The 9254-nt window shown below is 42.2% G+C and overlaps 1 long non-coding RNA gene across 1 annotated transcript in view; it reads right to left on the bottom strand.

Annotated features, from left to right (window-relative positions):
• Positions 1-1190: 1190 nt before the first annotated feature.
• Positions 1191-9254, bottom strand: part of LOC102039626 — a 79112-nt gene continuing 71048 nt past the window's right edge. Inside the window, exons 3-4 of the long non-coding RNA XR_265492.2 lie at positions 2624-2707; positions 1191-2007 (exon numbers count right to left, since the gene is read on the bottom strand). This is a non-coding gene — a long non-coding RNA (uncharacterized LOC102039626). The remainder of the gene's footprint in view (positions 2008-2623; positions 2708-9254) is intronic.

Raw genomic sequence — 9254 nt, 5'->3', positions numbered from 1 at the left:
TTCTAATTAGGTGCTGGAAGTTCTAAAACATTTTCAGATCTTGGACTGCTCCATCCTTCCCAGATTTAATGATCAAAGAGCTGAGCGCAATTTGCTCCTTAAACTGGGAAGAAGAAGAACAGAGCAGTTAGTGTCTTCACATTTACAAGTAAGAACTTGGGAAACAGGAAAGAACAAACCCAGAATTCAATGACTTAGATAAAAAACTGTAGATGGAAGAACATCTGATTACACTTAGGTTTCTGCAGTTACAAATTAAGTGTTCTGTAATCCTCCAGAGAAAATTATGGGAATGACATGTCAGTGACTTTAAGCTCTAATCTTACAAGCTTCATAATTCATGTTTTTATTTGACATTGATGGGATCACTTGAATGAGTAAAGTTTTGTCTGCAATTAAAGCACTGCAAGAATGAAGTTTACAAAGGCTTTGTTTTGCTGTTGAACAATTCTAGTGATTTACAGGTGGTTTAGCTGCATTTAAACACTTAGTAGGGAACCCTCTCTCTCCTAATGATGAAGTGCAGAATTCCTGCACTTGGAATGACATGGGAACTGTCTGTGACTCCAAGAATCAACTGTGGCCACTTTATCCCATTCATCAGGGATAATCACACAGAGCATGCACTGGATGGGACTTGGAAAGACTTCCATGGTGGACTAATGATTCTGTACAGGAAATTCATTAAAAAACAAGTCCTACTGCTTCCTTTCCATGCCCTGCCATAACAGGAGCCGTGTAAATGGATTTTGTTAGAGCTGCACTCATGACAGCTTTACGATCCATCTGAAAGGCAGAGCCAGAATCTGCAGACAATGGCCTCTGAGAACATCACATCTGACAAACTGCTCAACTTACTGGAACTTTTTAAATCCTTTTTTTTTTTTTTTTCATTTTAATAATAAGATGTGGAGCTGAGGGAAGATGACAGAGTGACAAGTCTGCAGAAAGGCTCTGTCTGTACCACGGGAAGGGACTGTGTGAACTTCCTACTTAATGTCTGGCCATGGATCTCATTTATGAGCTGCTGCAGACACCCCATGGCATGATGGAGATGGAGGAGCCACTGAGAAATTATCTGTCAACTGAAAAACCAATTAATACAAACTGCAGTGAGAAAGAACTGTCTACCCAGACAGAAACTGGGATTGTGAAGTCAGTTACAGATGTCTTTAAGGGATTTTTTTTTTTTGGTCATTTTCAACTTGAACTTAAGCCACAGCTATTGGGGAAAAGCTGCTTCATCTTTTCTTTTTCTGCACCATCAATCCCCCAGCGTTTTCAGCACCAGCTTAATGAATTCCAACTATCAAGAGAGCTCATCCGCTCTGTAATTTGCCTTTTTTTGTTCCCTTCACTAAACAAGCAGGAAAAATGTTTTTAATTTGCAATGCTGAATAAATACCTACTCTGTTTGCCAAGACTTTATTGACATTCATGGCTGTCCACAAAGCTGACTGACTTCTCACAGAGATGGTTTATCTCCTCAAGTAAAAAAAAATAAACCTGCCCTAACGAGAAGATGTTAATCTTCCTTAATAAAATAAATGAAAAGCAGCAGTTCAATAAATAATCCTGTGGCTAGTGAAAGCCCTTCATTCAGGATATGGTCCCAGAGCAGATTTTTGTTGACAGCAAGATCACACAGCACTGGGACATCCTCCAGTGCTCACTGCTGCCTCTGATGCTGCATTTCTTGTCACCTTCAGCAGTACCAACACCACTGCCTGTGGGCCATGAAATTCATTCAAATGATTCTAATACAAAGGGAAAAAATGAAGAGTTTCTTTTCCTGACCGAGTTATTTTCAGCCATCTGGTTTTCCACAGGGTCAGGGAAGAGGTGGCACTGCATTGCTGCTGAGCTGGGAGCGAATGGCTGGGAGTGGGCAGAAACTGATTAAGCTGGCACTAGCAGAAGACATGAACTGTGGAATTACACCTTGGATAGCATCAAATCCCATCTCTCTTGCTCAGCTGGTCATGAGGAGTTGAGATGAGTTTCAGCCTGCAAGGAAACACAGTTCTTGAACTTTCACAAGAAAATCAATACACTGAACTCTGAGGTTCTTACTCAAGCTTTAGTGGATTTTTACACACAGCTCAACTTTCCCCACAGCCCTGTCAGCCTGAATTTTTCCATCTGAATTTCTCTCACTGAACAATTCTGTCATCTTAAAATGAGCAACGTGCAAGAAACAATCAAAGCCTCCACAGCTGGAATTTAACATCATCAGAAGGTCTGTAGTGGCTTGATATAAACAGCAAGGAAAAAAAAAAAAGCATTTGGATCATTTGGGAGGAAAATAATAACAAACCATTACTGAAAAGATTCCTACACTGATAACAGTACTTCACATTCCTTCCTGTGCTTTGTTTAGCTGCACTGAGAAGTGCCATGAAGTGAAGAGATCTGGGGAACAATCCTCTGGAACAGGCAAAGAGCCCTCAAATGAAGGCAATTATTTCCCACTAGTGAAACATCCAATTTACCCATTATGCAGGCACATCATGCATTTATCTCTGTACTTTCAAAGCTCCTCAAAGCTTTGAGCAGCAAAGGCCTGATGGCTACAAGGTATTTGCAACAACTGATACCAAGGAGGGACAGGGATGTGCTGTACCTGAGAAAAAACAGCCTCTACCATGTAGAGCTTTCTTTGTGCACTTCTGGAACAATTCATGACTGACAGGTTTGTCCTCAGAATCTGGAAGAAGAAAACACCAGAAGTTGTTTGAATTGTGTTGTTCTTCAAAGAGATGAATTAAAACAAAACTTGAGAATAATTTTTCTTTTGCTGCAGGTTTTACACAGATTTTTAACCACGTTATGACTCCTCACAATCTGTACTTATGTGAGAGCACTCACAGTCAGAAGAGGCAATTGAGGTGTGCCACTAACCCATCACTAAATACAGGCATCATGCTCCCTTTGGAAAGAGTAATTTTGGATTAGAGCTTACAAAAAATTCACAAAAAAAAAAAAAAAAAAAAAAGCTGTCTTTGTTTCCTAACAAAACGTGTGTGTGTAGGCACTCCTTGTGAGATGTATCCAAAATACATCCAAACCTCCTGGCAGAATCCCTCGAGCTGCAGTCCACTTGTGCACTGACTGTGGCAGTGGTGCCACAGGGAAATAATTCTTTGTGGAGGCAGAATCCATGAATAGCAGGTGCCAGAGAATCACCTGCTGCACACAGCAACATCCCTGACGTAAAAGTTGTCTCAGATTTACTCAGAACTCTGTTTTGAAACCTCATCAGACTGATTTTGGGGATTAGCAGGGAAGGAAATCCTAAAAACACAAAAGCAGGCTTATCAAGCTGGGGGAAAGGCAGTAAGATGTTTTTGTGACAAAGGCTTCAGGATATGAATTATGCATTACCAAAAACTGACTTCAGTCTGGATGGGAGGAGAGAGATTTCTGTGCATCCAAATCCCAGCACAACAGGCACAAGCTGCTCTGCAGGGAATTACATACATCCTGTACAAACATTATCCATTTGAGAATCTCACTCTCCTCTTTTTTGCCTGAGTATTATTTTGTGCTAATTGTGAGAATCTGAGGCAGAAAACCACAAATAACCTGCGGAATCCTCAGAATCAGTCTCCATCCAATTCAGAGAGGGCTACTGAAACCATAAGGAAGCAGGAACAGTCTGGCTTCAGCCTCCCTCTATTTCTGTCCACATTCCCACCCTGTGCCCATCACCATAGCAGCTGACTGCTCCTTCTGCAGAACACCAACCTTTGGGGCAGCAGAGGCAGGAAAACAGTGGGGATTTTTTTCCCCAAATGGATCACCATTTTCTGGATAAAAGCAGCTGATGTTGTATTTTAGAAATTGGACAGGACAGCCATAATAACAAAATCTAATTCCCTGTTGATTGCTGAGGTATGTTAATGAGGGTATGATAATGAAGTAGCCACCCACAACACAACTCACTGTTGATTGTCCATGTTCTTACATTATAAAAACACATATTTTCATTGCCACGGCTGCCTGACACATTTAAAATCATCTCAGTGGGGAGAAAAACAATGGCCATTAAGAATAAAAAAAAAAAAAAACCACAAAATATTTCTTCAGCTTAAAATAGTTATTCTGACTTACAGCTTTTGGGACGTAAGAGTGATGAGCATCATTTTTAGCAACCACCCTGGCACCGTGGCTGTTATATAAGTTTCAATAGAAGCTCTAATCCCAGCCCTGAGCAGAAATGCCCCTGTCATGAAGCACTCCAAAGCTACACCTGCTGTTTGTGCCATGAGCTGTATTACAGCCACTTCTGTCCTTACAAAGTGAGCTCTCCAAGCCAGGCACTGCTGCCCCTCTGCTTATCTCCAGCACTGGATTAATTTGTGCTACTCCACACTTCATCGTGGCACTTTGTCTGTCAAAGCATGCAAAGTGACCTGGAAGGAACTGCTCCTCTGTATCTTTAAAAAATAACAGTAAACAGCACCAAAACTTTCATAAGTCTGTGTTTTTTTTGTCTGATACAACACAAACTCAGACTACTCCACGATTACCCAAGAGGAAGCGAAATTAAAATTATCACACAGAAAGAAGATAACAATTAAGAAAGATAGGAAGTTCAATCAGACCACTTCAAGTTTTAACCTCAGCTTAATTCCCACGCCTCAGGAACACACTGCAGAGGACCTTTCAGTGAAAGACAAATATTCTGTACTCCTCCCATCACATATGACACTGCAAAAAAACCCTGAAACCCAAGCCAGGAATATTTTCAGAGTGAAACAAAGCACTTTAGAACCCTTCCTTGTTATGCTGAAGAAGCAAAGAAGGCAGATGAGGCAATGAGCAACCTGGGATAGTGGAAGGTATTCCTTCCCATGGTGGAGGGTTGGAACTAGATGGTCTTGAAGGTCCCTTCCAATCCAAACAATTCTGTGATTCTATGAAGCAGAAATCAGTATTTTTTACAGATACTCACTTCCTACATTCTGCTGCTGCACAGTGACAAATACATATGCCAGATACATTTATATACTACATACTTCATAGCAGGAAAAATAACCAGTGCAGAGATCTTACTCCATATCAGGGTACTGGAAACAGAAATTATTTACCTTTCAATTTGCACAGATTTATAAGCAGGTTTTCCCTCCAACAACATATTCCTCTGGCATATGCAAGATGCCCTCCTGAGATCAGCACCTGGAATTTATAAAATGGTTTATTTAAATGTGTGTTTGCATTTCCACTTTAGCCTCTCCTCATGAAATGCAGGGAAGTCACACAGTTATGGTAAAAAAAAAAGATTTTAGGGACTGATCAATGCCCTGCTAGCCATGCTAAGGACTGGAAGATCCAGGAGATGAGAGGGATCTTCACTGCATGCTGAGCAAGGATCACCTGGATCAACTGGTGATCATCTGGCAGCGCTGCAATCAATCACATCTGCACAATCATGCACAGCTTAGAATATTTACTGAATATCCTTACTCCTGAAACCCTTTTACTACTCAGTTTGTGCATGTGACTTCTGTGGCAGGACAGTCACATCATGAGGATAAAAGCAGACATTGTGCTCCAATAGTAAACACTGATGCTGGCACACACCGTGGAAATTACAGAGCTAATTAGAGGACAACATAACGCTCCATGTATTGAACACAGCCAGGCAAGGGATGGGAAAAGGGGCTCTTGGAGTCTGAAAATAAATTTGGTTTTGCTTTGATCTACAACATCCATTGAACAACTTTACTAGCATTAGAAAAATATGTCCCTGTCCATCAGAAAACATAATGTACATCCAAATTACTGCTGATCTTCTTAGTCTCCTCCCCACAACTGGCTCCACCTTTTGAAGCTGCAAACAAGGTCAGCATCTCATAACTGGAGCATTAAAGGATGGATGAAGTTCTGATTTTCTTTGGGACCTGAGAAACTCAGTTTGTGCAGTAGGTGTTTACCCTCCCAGTGATTTCCAAGGAAGGAAACTACTGCAGCAGGACAGAGATCAAGACACACTAATCTAGAAGCTTCATATAAAACAGAATTAAAATGAGCTTGGTTTCTAGTTTACTGCCTGAGGCCAGAAAGAGAGACATAAAAAAAAAAAGAGAAAGTATAAGGAATAATAAGACAATAAAACCTGATATAAAGGCAGACTAACAGCCTTTCTACTGCAGCCATCATAAGAAGATAAAGTTTTAAAATAGAGGCTGAAACACAAAGGTGTTTTTGTGGCATTTACAGAGGGTTGGCATGGCAGAAAGCTCCTGTTGACACAGAACTGGGCTGCAGCAGATTGCTATCAATCCACGTGTACAAGCCACACAAACATCCTGGAAGGAAAACAAAATGATGTACACAGGTGCAGGTCTGGAACTTGACTACAGAGAAAGAGAGAGAGTAATCAAATCCATTACTGCAGTGGAAATCTGGGAAGAGAGAAGATGCAGAATGTGCACACAGAGAACATAACACCACTGTGCACATTAAAAAAATGACTAAGAAAGACCAGAAAACCCCCAAAATCATGGTTATCCAGTCAGGATGGAGTCTCAAATGGAAGCATGATTGATGCTGTTGAAAGTCTGACCAGTGTAAAAAAGGAAGGATGAAGAACTAGTGTTAATATTTGGTTAAGAAAAAGCAACTGGAAACGTTTCCAATGAATTCAAGAGGCAGATGTCAGTCTGGAAGTGGTGGAGGATGGAATCACAGAGGTGAACCCTAAATTACAAATGACTGATATAACTTCCTAATTCTAAAAATGTGGCCATTACTAAACTAAGGAAAAAGAAACCTAAAAAAACCTCTACTGATTCAGTCAATGAGAGATTTCACTGTTTATTCTGCCAGCATTCAAGTTCTCCTGTTTGTAGACATAAGTTAATTCATCAATTACTAAATGAGTTCAGTTAGCTCACAGTGTGTAATTAATTTATTCTCCTCTGTTAACAGGCACATCCTAGTGTCACTTTGTAGTATTTTGCAAATTCAATTAGTAGACACAATGAGAAAAAGGGAATTTTGAAGGCAAAAAATAAAACTGCAGGAAAGACAGATGCAAAACCTATGGAGATAATGTACAACACAAATAGCATCTGGCAGCAAGGTCCTTCCCCTGCCCAGCAGGGCTGACTGCTCTGAATTAACTTTTCTGTGGTTGGAACAGGTCTGGGAAGTTGGGTGCAGGAATGTGGCAGCTGCCAGCCCATGGTGGTGTCCCCACAGCCATTTCCCTGCAGCTAGACTGACTTTCTCATTTCTCTCACCCCTTCCAGTCCTTTGCAAACAGTTCCATCAAGAGATCCCTTTTTTCATGGAACTACTCTGGATTTCTTTGTGGTTTTAACAGTGGCCAAGGAAATTCACTCAAGAGGAAATTCACTCCCCATAATTCCTACTGCAGCCACTGTGAAGGTTAAAAGGATTAAATGGTTGAAGTGATGACTGGGATAATAAAGTATGTGCGGTGTAATGCCAGCTGCACAGGCCTTGACAGAGTAAAGCTTTAGAAAAAAATGCAAGAGGAAAGTCTTTAAATATAAAACCTGACAGTCCCTTGAACATATCGGCACTCCAAATGCCATGTGTAAAGCAGGAGCTGGGAGGAGAGCCCTGGATGGGTGTTGGGATGGAGGTTTCAGGCAGCATCTGCAGCAGTGCCAAGGTGGGAGCAACCCCAGTTACATCACATCTGTCTCTCACACTCACCAGCCCTTCCAGCACAGAGTGAAAACAGCACTGGATGCACCCTCAGCTAAGGAGGGCAATCAGCTGAACCATGATCACAGCAATGGACTGCAATTACAGCTTCATTAAGAGAAAAATTAAGTTAGGTTTCAGTAACAAGCCGTAAAATTTTTCTTGTGTTAGCGCAGCACACACAGGGCTGGAACTCTGGGAAGGCCAGTCCTGTTCCATGGGTGATGCAGCACCAGGCAGGGACTCATGGCTGTCCACAGTGTCCCCTGCCATGAGACTGGGAGTCTGCAGGCATCAGCCACGTGGCCTGTCTCAGCTCTGCCTGGATTTTGGCAGGATTTAGGTGCCTAGACTCTGGAGTGATGGAACTCTCTATTCAGGGGCTGCTGGGGCATCAGCATGTGCTGTACCACAGCCAAAGGTGTCCCAGCTGGTGTGAGGGAACCTGCTTCTCACCTAGACTTTTCTGTGATAAAAAAGCAGCCTGAACACCACAAAGTGCCCTGAAAGAGCCTGAAATCCACCCAAATCCATGCCAGCACCAGAGCCCTTTCTAGAACAAGGCTGCACAGAGGCCCTGGTGGTCACCAACGTCCACTGGATACTGAAGCACCACCTGAAAAGCAGGAGAGCTCCTTTCTGTGCCTGTTCAGCCTTCAGCTTCACTCTATCCTGGAAAACTGGAGCAGCACAGATGCAAAATGTGAGGCTGAACACATCTCTGCATCTTTGTGTGGCTCCTGGTACCCAACAGGCTGTTCCACACCAATGTGAGCTTCCCTGTGCTCCCTGCCAGGCACACGCAACCTCAGAGCAACTGATGCCCAAATCCCTGTCTAAAGTGTCACGAACAAGGTCCTTCTGGAATGTCTCCCTCTACAGACCTTATTCTGATTCCAAAATCCCATGACATCCACACCCTTGTCACCCTCTCAACACCTCAGAGGTCCCCCCAGTCTCTTCAGGCTCATTCTGTCCCAGGAATGGGAATGGAGCTCTGCCCCGTGACCCAGGACTTCTTTTCACATCACATGTAGGAATTATTTCCTAATTCTGGCCCAGGCAGTTGAGTTCCACACCCAAGGGCAAAAATCCAGCATGGATACAATAAACTGGGCCTCTATGTGCTTTAAAAGGCCAGTACTGGATATTTCTAAAGAGAGTACATGGTGCATGTACAGGGGGACACAGCAAGCATCATTTTGGTCTGAAGCTTAAAATACACAACCCTTCCTGAACTACTTCTGTATTTGCATGGAAAATTTGGTGATAATCTTGATAAAAAAATGAGTAATTAAAAGAATTTTCAAAGTGCTTAAAAGGAGAGTAGCAGAGAAGACAAAACTGATTCAGACTACAGCACAGCAGTGCAGTGAGACAAGGAATTATGATTATGTTTGAGGTGTTGTAATTTAAGACAAACTGTAGAAGAGCTGCTACAGCAGCTTGCTAATTCTATTACTAATCCTTACATCACACTTTCCAGACTCCTTATGGATCTCCCTCCTAACAGCCTCTGCTTTATCAGCATTTTTTGGCAAAAGGAATTACAGTAACTTCTGCTACAAGGG

Source organism: Geospiza fortis, unplaced genomic scaffold (genome assembly GCF_000277835.1).
Source record: "Geospiza fortis unplaced genomic scaffold, GeoFor_1.0 scaffold129, whole genome shotgun sequence".
Lineage (NCBI taxonomy): Eukaryota > Metazoa > Chordata > Aves > Passeriformes > Thraupidae > Geospiza > Geospiza fortis.
This window is presented reverse-complemented; position numbering and strand designations above follow the sequence as displayed.